Source organism: Tachysurus fulvidraco, chromosome 1, assembly GCF_022655615.1.
Source record: "Tachysurus fulvidraco isolate hzauxx_2018 chromosome 1, HZAU_PFXX_2.0, whole genome shotgun sequence".
NCBI classification, from domain to species: domain Eukaryota; kingdom Metazoa; phylum Chordata; class Actinopteri; order Siluriformes; family Bagridae; genus Tachysurus; species Tachysurus fulvidraco.
The window spans coordinates 36,147,512-36,168,639 of NC_062518.1; the positions used below are offsets into that span (position 1 = coordinate 36,147,512).

Consider the following 21,128-nt stretch of genomic DNA (forward strand, 5'->3'; position numbering starts at 1 on the left):
GTGTAGCAGCTGACAGGTGTAGTAACGTGCGCAATTATTTTTAACTTTGCTTACTGCAGTCGCTAAAGACACTCAATCATTTGTCCTTCCCACGGAGCCAGCAGTAAAGAGACATGTAAACATCACATCTTTCTAATTAAATCTACAGCTGTCCAAGAGGCCACAGAGGATCCTCTCAGCATGTCACCAGTATCCCAGTATGATATCCAGTATGGAAAGAAGCTGGCTAACAAAAGAGGTGGAGTAACAAGATATGCTTAGGAAGAAGTTAAGTACAGTGAGCATCTTTTGAAGCCTCTATGATAAGACAAGTGTGAAAATTTAACATAATCACTTAAGCACACACAATGCTGACATGCAGGTTTTAGGAAGTAGTTAAAAAAATTGAGGGGGTGCCAAGTCAGCAGGAATACATTCCAGGGTACAGGAATGTTTTATAAAACAAGAATAATTTCATCATTAAATCCATCACTGGTGGGATTAAGCTGTCAAATGTCCCTTTTGTGCTTATTCAGTAGAGAATGATCAAATCTCCTGCCTAAAGACCAAATACACTAGAGATTAAAACCCCTGATCATGCCTGAACAGGAAGTAAGTGTTTAACAGAAACTAGCTGAGGTGTTACCCAAGAATTATACACAAACCGCATGTAGCTTTAAAAACACACCTGGTTAAGTGGAAATATGTATAAAGAAATATTCAATCTAAAATATGCTGATGCTATTTTATTTAAAAAAAAATCATTAACTTGTGATGGAGTGACAGCTGTAAAAATTCCTTATTAATCAATCAGTAACAACAAGGAATGACTGAACAAAGACATGAACCTTCACATGAAATACCAAGAAAAGACATTGCATATAATTACACTTAAAGACACCTCCAGCAGCCAAGAAACAGGGAGGATAGAATATCAGTGAGGGAGGGAAGATGCTCTACCTACACATACCTAAGCAACAGCTACACTTAAACAAAGAGCCAGACACACAGCAAACTGTGCATGTGTGTGTGTGTGAGTGAGAGAGAAAGAGAAAGCATTGTATTCTGAGAGTGTAAGGGAATGTGAGAACAGAATGATGAGGGCGAGTTAACACATAGACTGCCTTCTGTAATTTCTCCTTCAGTCAATTCTCCTTCAGTCAATTCTCGATTTTGCTAAATGTGCGAGACAGCAGAGACACACAAACACCCAGACAGACGAAAGACTTCTCTCCTCGAGCACATCGTCACAAGAACAAGAGTTTTTCTCTTTATACATTTTCCTTCCTTTGTGCACTGCTATGTCTGCTCTCTGTAGTTTCCAGCTTTCTGGTCTTTCTGGCTCAGGAGCTGCAGTGTGAAGTGCAGAACGTCAAAGCAAACCACTTATGGGTTCAAGCCCTTCACAAAGCTAAGGCCATGCTTCCATTTCTGATACAATGTGGATATCAGAGGTCTGAGTATTTGCTAGTACCCTGATACTGATGCAGCACCGATGTTCACATGACTACTGAGGCGGCTCTCGCCAAGAGTTTGTTGGCCAATTATGAAAAATATCACAAGGTGTGATGGCGACATGCTTCAAGGCAATTTCTGCTCATTAAAACATTGTTAAGGAACATAAAAGTTTATCATAAAATGTCACAGAACAAATGATGATATATAGTGAAGAATATACAGATACAAAAACATATCTAGTGCTACAGAGAGCTTCTTTTAGTGTTCAGTCATTAAAACTATTGAGTATAAAAACCACAGAGCTCACTAGCTAGCAACCTCAGCTGCTAGCTTGCCAGTAAGTTTTAGATAGTTAGTAATTTAGTTATTTAGTTCATTCTAAAAGTTAAGTTAAGTAAAGTTAAGTTAAAGGTTCAATGTTTAGCAGTATGTTTAAATGCGAGGCTACTACAGCAAATACCTTTAAAACGGAACCAGGCTAGTGTGTGCTCAGAGCTAAGGAACACAGATACTGTACAGTGTCTGTCAAGTTCAGTATTATTTTTTGTATGATGGCAGAAAGCAGTCTTTCAAATTGTCAGAGAGATATGAGAGATAGAGTGCGAGAGATTTACTCAATGTCACACATCTAGTATGTCAAGTGATAAGTTACAAGTTATAACACTTTCACTGTAAATATATTTAGAATTTTCTTTTTCTCTCTCACACACACACTTAAACACAGTCATCTTAGTATGAATCCATAATGAACATCCTATCTCACCTGTCAGTTGCTTCATGTGCTTGATCATGTGTGCTGTCCCACCTCTCTTCTCTCTCTCACTCTCTCTCTCTGTACCGTTAATCTAGAGCAGACGATGCACACTTCTGCTTTTCAGGAATATAGAATAAATGAAAAAAGATGTGAAAATGGAATGAGACCCAAGCATCATGTGATCAAGTAAAATAAATCCTTTGGAACAGAGTAGCTGATATCTGAACAGCTACCCGATTATAACAGTGTGTGTGTGTGTGTGTGTGTGTGTGTGTGTGTGTGTGTGTGTGTGTGTGTGTGTGTGTGTGTGTGAGGCAGAGTGTGTTCTGCACTTCCCAAAGCTAGAGATGCACTGCACCTCAGACTATTTTTAACCTCCTGTATGGGAAGTGCCAAGAGTGTGCGGAGACACGTGGAAAACTTCACTGATATCTCGCTTTCAGTTATGCTTGAGCAAAAAGCGTGAACTTACATCGCACATAATTAACATAACACTTTATCCTATAGTAAACTTACAAATGGTGTGAAGACTGTGTGAGGGAACTGAGATGTATCAGATCATTTTGTATAGCAGGAGCCACATCGCTACAGAGGAACAGATCGATCCTACTTCATCCCTCATATCATTTTATTAAGGGTTTTCTTTACAGTACCTGCATTCATTAAACTTTGATTTTGTTCTGCTACTTCACAATAACTCCTGTTTCTAAATGTTCAACCATAATATTACTTATTTTAATATTGTGCTAAATTCATTATTCATTAAGCTATGATCCTTTACTAGATATCTTTAAAGTAACTATGATTGTTACCCTATAACCTATGACATCACGGTTGCCGTGATTAAAGGCAGGGTCTCCGATTTTTAAAAGCCAATGTCGACATTTGAAATCACCAAAATAAACACACCCCTAACCCAAATGGGTCCCACCCCTGTATTGATAGCTCCGCCCATACATACATACGTAACCCAGGCAACTAATGGAAAGAAGTGTGTCTTTATCATAGCTGAAGGGAAGAACAATACGATTGCAGATAAACAAACAACCAAAAATGACACACAAGCATAATCATGCAAAGGACAAAGGCATATATTCAAGGGCGTCGATTTGGGTAGGAACGGTAGGGACATGTCCCTACCAATATCCAGGGAACACTCAATTGTCCCTAGCAATAATTTGAACCTATATATATATATTTATACATAACCACTGATATCCATCTGTGTCTTGTGCTTTTTTACTTATTTCATTTAACATTTATCCAGGAATCATTAAATAAGATTAAAATATTTTACAACGGCGTTCTGTAAAAAATAGTGCAACTAGTGGAACACAAACGGTTAACAGATTTACCCCCTGCAATGAATCCCGCCTCTGTAACTCACCTCTCTAAAAGGATTGGCCTTTGCCTTTTTTGAGTCCCACCTCTCTAACCCACGTCGCTGTTTGATTGGCTTTGTCTTTCTCGCTAATGTGTTGAGGTCGGCTGCAGCTATATTCCAGTTGTATGAAGCATTATGCAACGTGATTATACAGGCTACCGGTATGTGAGGAAGAAAGTATTCTTATAACAACAGTTTTTTTGCACAAAATACGGGAAATGTTGTCCCCACCAATGTCAAATAAATGATGTCCCCACCAATGTCAAATAAATTATGTCCCCACCAATGTCAAATAAATTATGTCCCCACCAAAGTCAAATAAATTATGTCCGCACCAATGTCAAAATCAAACTTTCGCCATTGCATATATTAGTTCAGTGAAACAAAGCAAAACCAACGTTACTCACCTGTCGAGAAGGAAAAAAGCGCCTCTGCGTCTTAAGTAAAGTCGGCCGCATATTCACAGATTGGAGTTTCCCAAGTCAATAACTCCTGAGCTAAACGCTGTTACTACACAAAAGGTTGTAGCTGCCTCTCTACATTACTGCGATAGAAAAGAGGTGTTATTTGTGTAGTAACAGCGTTTAGCTCAGGAGTTATTGACTCGGGAAACTCCAATCTGTGAATATGTGGCCAACTTCCTGCTCCTTCAGTTCTCTCTAGCGCTGGAAAGCTGATCCTATATTAACACGTCCTACTTCTTGCCTTATCGTAAGCGTTTCTTCGCTTTCTTTCTTTGTTTTTATCCTCCATGTCAATGTTAAAACCGCTTTCTGCTAATGTCACACATGCGCACTGAACACTCTGTCCGCCGCATATTGACAAGCCCAGCCCCTTTCTGCTCATTGGCTACACGGTTGTTTTGATTTTTGTTTATTATTCGGCCCAACTCAGTTTTCTGAAGCATTTCTCAAAAATCGAAGACCTTGCCTTTAAAAGGTAGCGAAGAGCAATGTTCACTGATTAATGATGTTATTCTGTTCCAGGATTAAAATGGTTGGTGTTGTAGCATGGCTCAAACAGTAGTTCTGCTTCATTTATTCACTCTCCTTCATTCCTATGTTTGGTAGTTCTGCTTGATTCCTATCTATTAGGTTACAGCAACAACTTGACTTGGATGGCAGACAACCACATAAACGGATTTAAAATGTGTGATTCACACAGCATTAAACATAACCATAAATTGAACAAATGGATGGTGTTTCATCATTTGACACCATGTACACATCACGTTATTAAAAATGTTCTCAAACATTTCTGCACATGTGCTAAAATTTCCTTTATAAAATTTAGTCAGTGTCAGTTGTGACTCATAGACATACAGTATATGAACAAATGTTTGCGTATCACCCCCATAGGTGTTTGTTAACATCCCAATCCTCTACATTATTGTTCTAATAACCTCTACTCTTCTGTGAAGGCTGTGAGGACAGGTAGTGATGTTGTGTGAGCAAGACTGAGGTGCAGTCAGCAATCCGGTTCATCCAAAAATGTTCAGTGAGTTCGAAGTCAGAGATCTGTGCAGGACACTTGGGTTCTTTCACTCCAACCTTTGTGAATTCAGTCTACATGGGGCTCACTCTGTGCACCAGGACATTGTCATGCTGGAACAGGTTTAAATCTCTTTGATCTCCAGATTTGTGGCAACAGACCTTTCACTCATTTGTACAAACTATGACATTATGAAGGTTAGACACCACTGATACACTTTTGTACATACCTACTGTGGCAGAACACACAATGTACCACACCTCATCCAGCTAATCAAGGTGTTCAGGAGCAACTGCATAGTGAAATGTTTACAGGAAAAGGGTAGGGCTACAGCCTGGATTTGGCAGCTCTCAAATCTACTTTATCATTTTAACTTTGTGGCATAAATGTGTGTCACTGACTGATCGTTTTCATGCAAAATTATATACCATATTTAAAATATCGTGCGGCCAACGTGATGCTCTCACAGTGACGCATTTTAAACACCTTCTGCTATTAAGTGAATAAGTCAGTATCACAAAACAGATCATATTCACTGTGACTGATGGTACACAGTGTTTGCTTTGGTCTGGAACAAGCGACTGGACATTGCAGGCACTTATGGGTCTTTGTGAGTGTATGTGTGTGTGTATATATTATGAACTCTCTGGAGAATTGTATGTAAAGAGAGCAAAAGGGGGAACTGGGTCTCTTTAGGGGACATTGCCTATGTGACACCCTGTGCATACCCAATATGGACCCCAATATGCCCTCCCCCAAAACTCAAACAAAAGCCCTAACCTTTATTCTCTGCCTAACATTCACTCTGAGGCACATACAGAGGTACCCTCCTCATGTGCATACATCATACACACAATATACAAAAACCACACCATGCACACTTCACAGAGTGCACACATGCAAGCATGCACGCACACACACATCTCCGAATGCACCAAAAAGCAGCATAAAATATTCAGTGAATTTTCTAACATGTGCTCTGTATGTGTAGAAGTGTTAAAAAAAGAGGGGACAAGGGAGAGAGGGAGGGGAGATGAAGTCAATGAGGGCAAAGGGAGAGAGAGAGAGAGAGAGAGAGAGAGAGAGAGAGAGAGAGAGAAAGAGAGAGAGAGAGAGAGAGAACGAGAGAGTAATTCCAGCTGACTTCCTTCCAAGAAACTCCCCCTAGCAACAGCCCTAGCACACTCTGTGCCCTATTGGACAGCTGACAGCACGCATCACCAACCCATGTTTGACTCCTCAACCAATCAGACACCAACATGGCTCTCAGCTGCAGGGGGAGATGGGCTTTCATGATTCCATGTTCGCCATGGCAACTAAAGCCTGGTCCTGCCCTAGAGGTGGCCTGTGAAGAAAGCACACTTATCCACTCCTGTGAGCAGATATATGGTTAAGCCTGCAGCGTTGCTTGGACCGAATTCAAGAACAGATGCGAGCACACAATAACTCAAAACCTGAAGTAATACATGCCAATATACATCACACCAGGCTAAGATCAAGGCACGCCGCCTCAGCAATGTACAAAGTTAATGAGACTGAACTACAGGGCACATTCCTTTGCTAAACCGCACCGAATAACTCTGATGCAGTCAAATTAGAGTAAGGACTTGTGTGTGATGCCAGAAGGTCTCCAGTCGATCAACTCTGTGGTTTAGCACTGTGGTAACCCACAGCAGGCCCCAGAAACTCAAACATCTGGACACGAAAGACTGTGTGTGGTGATAGCAGTGGTTCCCTATACTGAGCTGTTTCACCCTGATGTCATACAGTACATACCTTCACTGGCTGAATTCACCCGATTTGTTATCCATAGTGTATTGCTTACACACGCTCACATTTCATCAGCAATGCCAAATTAAAATGATATAAATATTTTGAACTGCTTTAATTTTGAACTCGGCTTTCAGTGTTAGCTAATCATTAGTCTAAGCCGTCATGTAAAAATAGTCGGTTCTTAGCAATATCTGACAAAAAGTAGCAAACTCTATATGGAAAGCCAGAGGTCAAAAACAGTGAAAATATTTATTTAGCTAAGATAATATAGTACTTGAAAACATTCTTAGAAGTAAAGGTATCAAACTTGCTAAAATGGTATTATAAAAAATACATCTTTTGAGCCATTACTCCTGATGTCAATAGAGTCTGCATTTATAAATAATATGAGGTACATAAATTGCACCACAAGGACCAATGAAAGCTTTGTATGTTGCAGCAATTTTTCTTTCTTAAAACTAAAAGAACAAAACCTGTTCCAGCTTTCCAGTGACCCTTTGTGGAAAATGAACTCCACAACGACATGGTTTGCCAAGACTGAAGTGTTAAAACGCAAGTGTCCTGCACAGACCCCAGACCTCATCCCCACTAAACACCTTTGGGGCAAACTTGAACGCCGATTATGCCGAACTAAGGCTTCTCTCAGACCTCGCTAATGCTCTTATGGTTGAATAAGCACAAATCCCCACAGCCACAATCCAAAATCTAGTGGAAATCCTTCTCAGAAAAGTGGAAGCTATTATAACAGCAAAGGGGTTTAAATCTGGAATGGAATGTTCAACAAAGGGATGCCAATTCTACCAGAAGTACCTTTAATGGACATATACAAACCAGTCTGAGCTAGCTAGCTAGTCAAGCTCAAAGTGTAAAGTGAGTAAGGCGAGTAAGGCGAGATGTATTTCCATTCAACAGCAATATACTGAATATTGGCAAGTCTGACATAACACGCAGTACTCGCCATGTGGGCTTGTGCTACCGGTCAAATCAACAATATTCAGTACAACAACACTCTTACTTGTGCGATATTGTTTAACTGAAGTGTAACTGGCTCCATTTTCTTAAATTCTAATTTTAAATAAATTACATATAGTTACGGGCGCACGGTGGCTTAGTGTTTAGCATGTTTGATTCACACCTCCAGGTTTGGGGGGTCGATTCCCGCCTCCGCCTTGTGTGTGTGGGGTTTGCATGTTGCCTCGGGGGTTTCCTCCGGGTACTCCGGTTTCCTACCCCGGTCCAAAGACATGCATGGTAGGTTGATTGGCATCTCTGGAAAATTGTCCATAGTGTGTGAGTGTGTGAGATTGTGTGTGTGTGCCCTGCGATGGGTTGGAACTCCGTCCAGGGTGTATCCTGCCTTGATGCCCGATGACGCCTGAGATAGGCACAGGCTCCTCCCCGTGACCCGAGAAGTTCGGATAAGCGGTAGAAAATGAATGAATGAACGAATGAATGAATGAATATATAGTTACTCCTAGTGAGAAAGCACCTTAATGAAGCTTCATGCTGAAATGAACAAACACCATCCTGCTTACTACGAAGTAAATGAATATTCTGTGATCGGTGTGAGTTTTGAATTGCACAACAGACTAAATGAATATAGAATCCCCGTTTAATATCTAGAGGTAAACCCCCCACCCCCACCTGACCTCTAAATCTGTACACTTATTAGTGTACATTAGTATTTCAGTGATTTCTCACTAGTGTGGGATTGCAGCATGAGTTTGTCTGAGATTGACCAAAATAAAGATGTTTAAATGTTTATATTTTTAATACACTTGATACAATGGAGAAGCTCTTTAATATCCACATACTTCATGTTTGTATCGAGTATCTGATCCACTGGATCCAGTGTTCAAAGAGAAAATCACAAAGAGAAACACATACTGTAGGGTTGGTTTTGCAGTACATTTGGGGGAAACTGACTCTGTTGCATCAGAAATTACAGCATGATCTTATCCACATATCCAGCACAGGCTTTGCAAATAAGCAATCATCTGAACGATCCTTTAGTTTCTCTGTGTATATGGATACAGGCTGGCAATCCACTCAGCTACACACACATGCATGGGAGATATAATGCACAGAGACAATCTGCAGAACAGAGGGACTGTGAAAATCTTACAGCAGGGGTTTAGCCTTAAGCCTATTACCGACTCTTATCTGAGAGAAACATGAAGAGGTACAGACATCTATACAAAATAAATAAATAAATAAATAAAAAAGAAAGAAAGAAGTAACTAAAAAGAGAATGAGAGAGCATGTGAGAGAGAGAGTTCTTTGTTCTTGGGCTTGGAGAGGAGATGAGTTACAGTCTCTCAGCATCTCTCCACAAAACAAAGGCACTTTAGAAAGGACTTCTCAAAAACACAAATGACTCCAGTTCCAGTCACATGAAGTGTGTGTGTGTGTGTGTGTGTGTGTGTGTGTGTGTGTGTGTGTGTGTGTGTGTGTGTGTGTGTGTGTGTATATAAAGCGTGTCTGTTTGCACATGGAAGTGACCCATCCATCACAATCCCTTACATTGTCTACACATGATGGAAACAAAGAAGGAGGTGTGTGTGCGTGAGTGTGTAAGTGTGCGTGTGGGTGTGGGAGAGAGGGTGAGTGTGCATGTGTGTCCGAGCGTGTGTGTGTGTGTGTGTGTGTCTGTGTGAATGCATGTCATTCATCTCCACTCACCCAAACCATTTTAAAGACCATCAAAATTAACAGCAGGTAATTAAAAGTAACTGCAGCTTGTCTCTTGAGATTTGGGCTACTGGGTCACTCTTGGTAGCTAATTAACTTCTACATTAATTACCTTCTCAATATAGAGTTAGATCACATATGGGCACTTAGGTTTTTGTATGAAGTATAACAAAAGGTGGCACGGGTGATGTATTCGCTAAAGAGCAATTGAGCATAATGGATAGTTCCTTTTAGCGCACATGCTCACACATACACACACTGAGTCATTGTACAGTGTATGAATATTAGATGAGGCACATAAAGCTATAGTGAAAGATTTATTTATTTAGCATTCCCCATTTATTCTAGTGTGCAATAACTCTAATAACCAGCAAAAACTAAAGGAGTATTGTTCAAGTCTAAAAAAAGTTGAAGTGTTAAAAAAAAAAAAGGCAAAAGTCTCTAGACTAAATATAAACTACTTTAAAAAATATATCAGCATTATGTCTGACCTTCCTGACCCAACTTGTAGTATAAGCATTTTTCTCCCCATTTCACATATTTGAGGTTTCTCTTAAAATGTTGTGTTTATATTTCTGGTACAGTTGAAGAGAAATTAAGCAACATGACATCCGTGGCAGCCAAGTAATCAAATATCATCTAGCAGCTAAATGTACGTCCTCTGTAACCAGGCAGACCTACTGATTGACTATAACGTCATGGCTCAGACCTTAAAATCGACAATTAACGCTAATAATAAGTATTAAATGAAATGTTCCGTTTTTCAAATGTGGGCACTAAACGTTTTTCAAAATGAAACTTAAGTTATTTTGCTTGTTTATTTCTCTTGATAGCATTAAAAAAAAAGACAACAGTATTGAACTCAAACTCATGGCTGGATTAGGAAACTGTCACAAGGTTGTAATGGATGTTAACAGGAAACATAGCAAACACATCACACACGACACTGCTGCCAAACCGGGAGTCAAAGTCGGGAGAGACGAATCTGTGTGTTTACAAAATAAAAGGCAATGGTGATCACTATTTGTCCTTAAAATAACCTAGCACTAGACATTTTTAATGCTGAATCGATTATATTAAATCCTAAAACATTTACTGTGGTCCAGGATCATTACATTTAATGAACAAATGCTCCCAGACACACACATCTTTCCTTTGTAAATTTGAATTCAATCACCAAGCATTTGTGTTTGTATATTAGAAACTGATGAGCTCTTTATCTAAGGCAAACACTTGCATACACAGCACAGTGTTTCACTAAGGGGGTGTTTACACCTGGTCTCTTCATGCGTTTTCTGTGATCCGATAGCTATCCGGTGGTAAAAAGACCAGGTGTAAATGCCCTCTGAAACGGTTTCGAGACGGATATAAATCCGATCGCTCAAACCCCTTCAGGAGGTGGTCTGGGACGCATTTCAGATGAAACTGGACAGGTGTAAATGCATGTGGTTATTAAAGCCACATACGTCAGCGCTATACTCCTCCCAAACGGAAGTACGTCACTCGCAGGTGACTTGCGAGTCGTGCATCGTGCCAGAAACAAATATGTTTTCCCAACAGCGCTGGCTCCGTTCTTTCACCCAGGCGTCTCGTTGGGACTTAAAATGCACTGCTGCCACCAGCGAAAATGCAGCAAACAGTAAATGCTGTTTATTGTAGCAACCGCATCCACCAAAGCGTGTTCCATTTCAATTACCCCGGACATGAGGTGCAATATATTTGCATATTGGGCGGGAGTAGAAAGATCAGATTATATTATATTATATCCGATTTGCCAAGACGCATTTATGTGGCCTAATGTAAATGGAACAGTTTTAACAAATCAGATAGCTATCGGATCAGAGAAAACACATGAAGTGACCAGGTGTAAATAGGCCCTTAGAGATAAGAGATGTGTTAATTCTGTGTTGATTTTACATCACTTGCCAAACTTGAGAGTTGTGGTGATCCTCCTGTGTTTCCAAAATAGGAAGAAGATTTTTGTTGCTTTTTCCTAGTCAGTAAGTTAAGTAAGTAACAGTTATGACCTCTAGTCCAATGTAGCATAATACTAAGACTCTGTACTCAAGAGTTCCACTGAAAGTTTTTAATTACATCAAAAACTTGTCAATTAAGGATTTTTTAAGGAAGGATTTTTTTAAGGAAGAAACTAAAATGTAATACTCCACTATTTTCCATATGCCATACACACGTCATGCCCAAAGATCTCACATGTGAAGGATTATAATACGAATATATAATTATACTATAACTTATATAATGATTATAGAAATATAACTGTGGTATATTGCATACCATAGATCAATGTGTGCTTGACAGTCTACGTTCACAATCACACACACTGTTTCCCTGAAACATGCTCAACGCTGATGTTTGTCTTTTGTGTTGTGGACAAAACCTTCCAGACAGACCCCATGCTGCATCCCCAAACACACACACACACACAACTTAGGAAAGGCCTATTACCCATGTCACTCTGCCAGCCATCAGTTATTCAAAGCACAGACTGACCAGAGGTTAATGAGTTCTTATAGAGGAAGAGAAAGAAGGAGGGAGAGAGAGTCAGACAGATACATACACATATGGAGAGAGAGAGAGAGAGAGAGAGAGAGAGAGAGAGAGAGAGAGAGAGAGAGAGAGAGATGGCAGGCCATGATTGATTCCAGTGGGTGAAGCAGCATCTGGGTAATGTCTATGTGCACAGGAGTGAAGCAGGGGACACACAGTATGTGGAGTTTGTGTGTGTGTGTGTGTGTGTGTGTCTGTGTGTGTGTGTGTGTGTGTGTGTGAGAGAGAGAAAGACAGAGAGAATGTGAAGTGTGTAATTACAGCGTCACGCTGTTCAGTGTTTGTCCACATAACCTTAACACATTGCAGATCTTGGCAGTGCTGTAGAGATGCTCTACTCTTTGGATCGTTTCACGCATCCCGATCCCGACCCCGTCCTCCATCTTATGTGCAGTTCCTCCAAATTCATTTGCTCTCCCTCTGATGGCCCCTCACACACACAAAAGCCTGGTGCAACAAAGAGCTGAGGGCAATGACCCAAACCAGAGAAGGAGAGAGGGTGATTAGCTCACTCTTTTGGGGAAAAGGGGGAGGGGATGCAATAAAGCAGAGGATTTGTGTTTATGATAAGCTTCTTTCTGGCACTTTCTAGCATTTTTCAGACAAAACACAATGTGTTTTGTACAAACATACAGTATGTTGTACAACAGGTCAACCTGCGACCCATCATTCTCATGGATATAAGACATCAAATGTCTTAAAAATAGATTTTTTAAATACCCATACATACCTATCTTTAACACACACACACACACACACACACACACACACACACACACACACACACACACACACACACAGACACTCACACTCAATCACGCACACACACTCACGCACACACACTCACGCACACACACTCACGCACACACACTCACGCACTCACACTCACGCACTCACACTCACGCACTCACACTCACGCACTCACACTCACGCACTCACACTCACGCACTCACACTCACACACACACTCACGCACACACTCACGCACACACACACTCACGCACACACACTCACTCGGACACTCACACTCAATCACACACTCAATCACACACTCACACACACACAAACACACACACACACACACTCACACTCACACACACTCACTCACTCACACTCACTCACACTCACACACACTCACACACACTCACTCACACACACTCACTCACACACACTCACTCACACACACTCACTCACACACACTCACACACACACACTCACACACACACACTCACACACACACACACACACACACACACACACACAGACACTCACACTCAATCACGCACACACACTCACGCACACACACTCACGCACACACACTCGGACACTCACACTCACGCACTCACACTCACACACACACTCACGCACACACTCACGCACACACACACTCACTCACACACTCACTCACTCACACTCACTCACACTCACACACACTCACACACACTCACTCACACACACTCACTCACACACACTCACTCACTCACACACACTCACTCACACACACTCACTCACACACACAAAACTATTTAATTCTGTCACTCCTTGATGGTTTGCAACTGTGCCCCCCTCTGGTTGTTATCTCCATCCTTTGCTCTTTCATTCTTATCTAACCTGAGCCACATCAGGCACAGCTCACTTCCACTGCAAACACACACGCAACAAAAAATAGGAAACTCATTAACGTTAAGGTAACCAACTGATGCAGAAAGTGAAGTGCTCCATCAATTTCCTGGTCAGACTGCCCTGACTGCAGCATTAGTGCAGAGCAAAATGTTTCATTATCTCAGGCAGGATAAGAGAATCTACTGCATTTATTAATTAAATGATGTACCTAAAATCAAACAAGGTACTGTCTGACTTCGAAAGACGTCACTCGGTCACGAGTCTTTAATAAGATCAAGTTTTAGCCAGCTGTACCTTTCTTGCGGTCTCTCTTAATCTGCTTGGACTGTCCTTATGATGTGTATTTTGGCACATCAGTGTGATGGACGTCCTTTACAGCAAAGCCAATTTCTTCAAAAGATATATACAAATACAAAAGGAATTACATTTTTATTGACCTAGATGTCTTTATATATATTTATATATATATATATTTTTTGTTTGAACTCGCCAATTTCTTAAGTGAACAAAATATACTGGAGCATGTGACTGACATGTATTTCTTGTTGTGCAAGTGTACCCAGTTAAACTGCTTGTTTAATGAATATCCCAATATTACTAAGTGAATATTTAACCATCAGTTTGATCCTTGGGTTTCACCTGTAAAAGCTGCATTTGCTATTAAAAAGGCTAAACCAACATGAAGAACAGAGAGCAGTCTATGGGGGAAAATATTGAAGGGAAAAAAAATAAAAGAATTATCCATAGCCAATACAACACTGATGGAAATCACTGGTGTATTAACAAGCAGACATCAAACATGTTGGTCAAGGAGATGATGTCAGAAACACTGTGAGAGCTGTGAAGAAAAGCCCAAAATCAACAGCCAGTGGCATCACCAACAACGTCCACAGGGGAGGAGTGAAGGTATCACAACCCACCATTTACAGAGCAAAGACATACAGATTCTCCTGTCACACTGTCACATCGCTGGACATGTCTTGACCAGTGAGAGGCAAGTGATTTCCAGTCACTTTTGGCTGAAAGCCACTGCTGCTATCTCAGCTAATATTAGCCCCAGTTTAAACCCTGTGCTGGGATTATCTCACAAATCAAATTTGGCTCTTAATTATATTTTGGGCTTTAGGAATATGAGACACATCGTCAGTCTCCGTGAATGTTGTTATAATACGCTATTTGAGAAACTGTTGCGATCCATAGAGTAGTAATAACCCTATTACTTCCATAGTCTTATACATTTACTTTGTCATTTCTATCGTTCAGCAGACGCCTTTATCCACAGTGACTTACAAAAGTGTGTTTTAGTCTCTATTAACACAGATTCACATACGAGTTCAATAAGGATCCTAGTATCGTGTCTCTCTGTTCTTCAGCAGCCCGTAGAAGGGTTTATTGCATCGTGTCTGTCGTGCACAGTCCAGGCTCACTAATGATGATTTGTCTACTTTCATACCCTCTTTCTCTTCCACACACACATAGCAGGTGGATTAATAGCATGACTCCAACCTTCCTTTTGTCCTTCCTCCTTCCTGTCTCTCTCCCTCCTCCCTCAGTAGCGTGATGTTCTCTCTCCACGCTGCGAGGAGGAGTGTGAGGGCTGTTCTCTTCCTGTCCCGCCTCCTCCTCTCTTCCCACTGCCTCCTACAGCCGAACACGTCTAACCTGCTTTTCATGACTCTGTTCAAACGACTCCGTATCGGTTTATTTATTTAACAATTTACCTAATTCACAAACAAACTTGTCTGGAATTCTCTTTCCCTAGCTTGGTCCCTTTATTTGGTTCTCATAAAGATTTATCTTGTTTCTAGTGTAGTGTAAATTCAAGGCTTCTTTGTCAAGATGTGTGTACAAGCATGAAGGTGACATCCAGCAGAATGTTCGTATGAAGATGGCACATGACTGATGGCCTCGTCACGAACATTTACACCATATCACTATTTATAGAAATGTGATGCAATGAACTTATTAGAAACATGACTATAACTCGATTTCTGTCACAAACACATACACACACCGCCCTGCTAATCCAATCTCTAACCCTGAGAACGTCAATCTCTCCTCACTATCCTTCCTGTAAGACACACGCAATACACAGTGTGAATTCCTAGCTCATGTTGCAGGGCTAAAGGATGAGCGAACTCATCGTGACTCCCTGTACCATCACCTACAGCATTTCCAGCTTTTTCAAGAATAGGTTATACCTAAAGGTGTCAGAGCATTTACGGTTGCACACCTCACCACTTCACCTTATTTACATGCTCGCAGTTTATACATTCTTCAACCAGTTAACGTTAGGATAAAAAACCTAATTGTATTGTACTCACACAGCCCAAGATCTCTGAGCAACACACATCACAGGACCCCAGATAAAAAGATCAATTCCCACCATATCAGTTCCACTCTAGCCAGTTTTTCTATTAGTAAAATTGTACATGGAATCTACAAGATGGCATCACTTCAAGCACCTAACATATGTTTATGCATGTTCAGTTGTGTGTGTGTGTGTGTGCACTACTTTTTTCCAGAGTGTGTATTTTTGTTTCCAGGTTCCACAAGCTCCCTTTAAAAATAGTGTTGCTACTGAACAAGGCGTCTTTCTGTTCATGTTCAACTGGCTTGCTCTCTGAGACACACACATGCCATATTGGTCCCATGTGATAATGATGTCATTTATTTCACATATGGAGAGTGAGAGAACGTGTGTGTGTGTGTGTGTGTGTGTGTGTGTGTGTGTGTGTGTGTGTGTGTGTGCACGACATGAAGAACTGAACACTTCTGTTCTCTCAGAGCAGCTTTAAATCCATAAAAAAAACCCCATTTCAAATAAAAATTATATAATTGCAATGAGATCTCTGTTCTTTGCCAGAGGAGCATACAAGGTGAAGCTTACAATCAACAAACAATTGGATTATAACATCACTGCAGAACGAAAACCAGGAATTCATATTAAGCAGAACCTAGTTATCCATCATCATCTGTCATCACCCGGTTTAAAACGCCAAAGGTCCTGTTAAAACAAGCACCTGAGCTCTGGTACAATAATACAAACAAATCTACTGAACTATGAAATCTGATGTCGTAAAGAATTAAAGCAGCTGTTTGAAATGTTTATAGCACCACTGCCTCAAAGGCAAACTGCGGTTCCAATCAAAACACGGAATCGTTGAAAACAAGCCTTCACCTTCCCCTCAGATGACCTCAACTGATCCCTGCCACTTCTGTTGAAACTACTTGCCTTGCAATTTGCCTTTCATTAGAACATTCTTAAAAAAAAAGATAAACATCTAATGAGTCTAAGCATCTGTGATGTCATAGGATTATTATAGTTAAGTGTACGTATTGTGTGTATTTTATAGTTAAATGTATGTAAGAAACTAATGCTACGGTGATTGGTCAAAATTATCGATAATGTAAATGAAATATAAAAAGTAATTAATGGGAATTTTTATATATGTATAATATATGTATAATATATGTATAATATAATACTTCAATATATGTATAATATTTCTCTTCAATATATTACTCTACTGCATCACACAGCACAGCGCACAAAGCTATATACAGACGCAATCATGCTGAAACATGAAGCAGAGTGACAGCTTTCACATGAAGCCCTGCTCTCTCTCTCTTAGTACAAAAGTATATTTTGGTCTTTTATTTATAGAATAGGAGAGAGGGTAAGGAATAGCTGTGGCTATGAACAGACTCTTTTTCAAAATAATGGTGAGCAATGTAATATTGTTTATAATAATAATAATAATAGTCGTGGTATAAAGTTACAGATGATATGATTTTGCCATATTGCAATATTGATTTTGCTTCCATTTTCTCTTTCTTAAGGGCGAGTTGATTTTAAAATTAGAAACGTGTGAGTGTAGATTCTGACCCATGCAGTCTACCATGTTAACAATATTCATGAATACTGATCTTCTAAATGGTTAAAACACAAGCATCAAGATATCTCTAGGTATGTAAACATTAAATGGAAACTTGGTTGATTGAAACCTTGGTTGATTATACATGTTTAAACATTACTGAGCACTGAATGCATTGAACATTTAGAGTGAGATTCAAAGAGCACCTGTGTAACTCCATCCTCGAGGCTTTCCGTGCTCATGTTTCCTCTGTGCGCAGCTTCTGATCACATTTACTGACTGACTGATTGGATGCAGTGTTGATTTGATGGAGGTTTTCATCCAGAGTCATTCTCATGTTGGCCAGCCACACTTTAGCCATACTGCCACACCGTCAACTGTGAAAAGAACAAGAGTTAAGTGAGTTTCAGGTAGAATAAAAGCTTAACAATCAAGTCCTTGTGCTCCGCTTTGTATTGTGTTGCCTGAGTAACTCTGCGTGTTATTAGCTAAAAAAAGAAAAACATTGTATTTTATGACATTTTACCTCATAACCACAAATGGTTTACATTATGCAAGTGCTGTTAAACATAATGCAAGTACATAATACTTTAATTCCTGCACATATAAATGGAAAAAGCTTAAAAGGTTCTGGATGAATGAATGAAATGTTCTGTCCACGCAAGTGGCACCATCTAGTGGTTGTTGTTGATAATTCCACCCATCCATTCACATTCTGTACTGCTTATAGCACACAGAGTTGAGAGGAACATGAAACCTGTCCCAGGGTTCTGCCTGAATGTGCTACTCACCTTGTCCATGTTGCTGAACCTAATCTAATTATAAATGGAAATGTTCACATATATAACAGGGTTAAACTTTGATCTTTCTTGTGCCATTCTAAATAATAGTTTTAATGTATTGATCAGGAACATACTTATATCTAGATTTGGCAAAGTGTACAGGGATATTGCATAAAGATTTGTGTTGGATACTTTAATCATCATGTATCCCGGTTAAGATTTGAGTGCGATTTATACGGTGATTCAGCTCATGTTGAGTGATGTTATAAGAAGCGAGATGTGGTTTAGCAGGAGGGGTGTAATTTGGGTGATGAGCTAAAAGGGTGATGCTAGATGTGACCTGTCTGTGAGTCAGACTGTTTCTGTTTTCTCTGCTTCCCCACAGTGAGTGGCACAAAGCAAGAGTGATCTGGAAAGCTGTTATCGTGGTCTTGTCCTTGTTATTCAAGCTACAAGTACAAGCCAAATCAATAAATGTTCACAGTTTACCCAGAGTCTGATGTGTTCTCCCTTCAGAATGTTGCTCAGTTTGTTTAGTGCTAGAAAACAAAGCTGGTATGCAGACAGTAGAGGATTATGAGCCTAATGGACTACTTACTTGAATTAAATTTGTTTAATAGAAAAATAAATACATACTCAGTTGATGCATGTTTCAGTGTGTTTCACTGGTTTGTAGTCTATGTGTAGAACAGGATATAATGGGATGTGGTAGCCTAGTGGTTAAGGTGTTGGGCTACCAATCAGAAGGTTGTGAGTTCAAGTCCTACGTTCACCAAGCTGCTACTGTTGGGCCCCTGAGCAAGGCCCTTAACTCTCAATTGCTCAGTTGTATAAAAATGAGATAAAAATTCCCTACTAAATGCTGTAAATGTAATGGAAGATTTACTTGAAACCCTTTCATGAAGAAAACCTCCTCCATTATCACTATTTGTTTCTAAAAAGAACCTTTAAGAGTTATTCCATTTGATAAAAAAAAAATTAAAGAATTAACCCTTTCTTTGTAAAAATATACATGATAGATAGATAGATAGATAGATAGATAGATAGAGAGACAGCGAGAGACAGACAGTGAGAGAGCGAGAGACAGACAGACAGAGAGAGAGAGAGACAGACACAGACAGACAGAGAGAGAGAAACAGAGAGAGAGAGACAGAGAGAGAGAGACAGAGCGACAGACAGAGAGAGAGAGAGAGAGAGAGAGAGAGAGAGAGAGAGAGAGAGAGAGAGAGAGAGAATCATTAAGTTTGAGAGCTGCCTCTAACCAGTTTTAGGTAACAGGGCGGTCTTGCGCCCCCTTGTGGTGCTGAAAGGGAGCTAGAAAAAAGAAAAGTGGGCGGTGACGTATGGAGAGAAGACGAGAAAAAACATGGCTCAGAAAAAAAAATTCAAATGTCCTTCCTGGAAAATCAGCGAACCCGCCACAACTTAACCACATGACATTTCGGCAGTGTGAGAAGAGCCCGAGTCACTAGCTGTGTTTCCCTACACAATGCGTAATGTTTGTACACCACAGCGTGCCCATGGACGCTTTCGGCACATGACCGCGCGCAGATTCCTAATGTTTCCGCCAGTGTAACGCGGCTCCCCTTCGCTTCCTGTACACCAGTTCACTCACATACCCAGTGTCCATAATTAACTTTTCAATGAACGTCAACTCTTTATGCTTCACAGCCTGCCTGCTTATTAACTACAGTGTCGAAGCCCGCACGCTGTGGGGAAGAGAAAACTAACCCAAGTGAAGCTACATTATTGAATCTTGTTGCTTTTTCATCTTAACGTCGGAGAAAATCTGCTGCGTATTTAGTGCACGGCGTTACGTCACATGCCGAGCCCTGAAAATCCTGTGGGTTTGAACGCTGCACGCTTTTGTTTTTTTTTTTTGTTTTTGTTTGAACAGAAAGTGTCTCTCTTACCTGGTAATGCGCGGATGGTTGAGCTGGGAGGCGTCTTGCGTTTCATTGTAAACATTTTTGGAGAAATAATGACGCCAAACGCAGCTGCGCAGTTTCTTGTCGCGCGCCGAGTGACACGCAGCACAAATCCTCAGCGCTTTAAAGTCCCAAATCCTAATGCAAATAACCTGCGCTTCGGTCTCGCACTGCTGCTATTCACCTAAACTCTACACAGGGACTTCAGCTGTGATCTGTGATGAGAACGTGTCCATGCACAAACATCAGTGACACGGCGACCAAAACGTTCTAGTCTTTTCCAAAAAGGCCCGACATCATTCTCATCCTAATCATCATCCTCATCCTCATCATCCTCATCATCGTGCACCGGGTACTAAGGAACTGCAATGTCTCCTCTGAAAAGAAGTACGTCTCAGTTGGAAAAGGAATGAATCTGTGATGCCATAGTTGAGGAGAGCTGCGTCCCGCATGCAGGTCGGCTGAGTCGCATCAGACATGATGGTTAGATTTCCTGCCATCGCAGGGAGTCATAACGCGCAGCACGTTTGCAGAATTACGCAGATTTAATTCCACATTACACCAATCACTCGTTTGTGCCCTGATGTTTCAGTACAGATCCCCGCTCTCTCTGCCTCTCCCATGCAGGTTGTTTTCGGTGGACGAGTCTCGCACTGCCCCGCCTCTCTCTCTCTCTTCTCAAGGGGACACACACCGACTTCCCAAAATTCCAGGATTGCTCCATTCTTTCCCGCTCGTCTGGAATTACCCTCAATGACACCCACAGCTCTCTGATCCAGGTTTCTGTTCTTGCTGGAACATGAGATCATATTTTATACAG

At 40.7% G+C, this 21,128-nt stretch overlaps 1 protein-coding gene across 1 annotated transcript in view; it reads right to left on the reverse strand.

Annotated features, from left to right (window-relative positions):
• kdm6ba (lysine (K)-specific demethylase 6B, a) overlaps positions 1 to 20,955 on the reverse strand; it is a 75,664-nt gene extending 54,709 nt beyond the window's left edge. The window contains exons 1-2 of the mRNA XM_047817852.1: positions 20,294 to 20,955; positions 17,805 to 17,975 (exon numbers count right to left, since the gene is read on the reverse strand). The gene's annotated coding sequence lies outside the window, so the exon portion shown is untranslated. The remainder of the gene's footprint in view (positions 1 to 17,804; positions 17,976 to 20,293) is intronic.
• Positions 20,956 to 21,128: the final 173 nt, after the last annotated feature.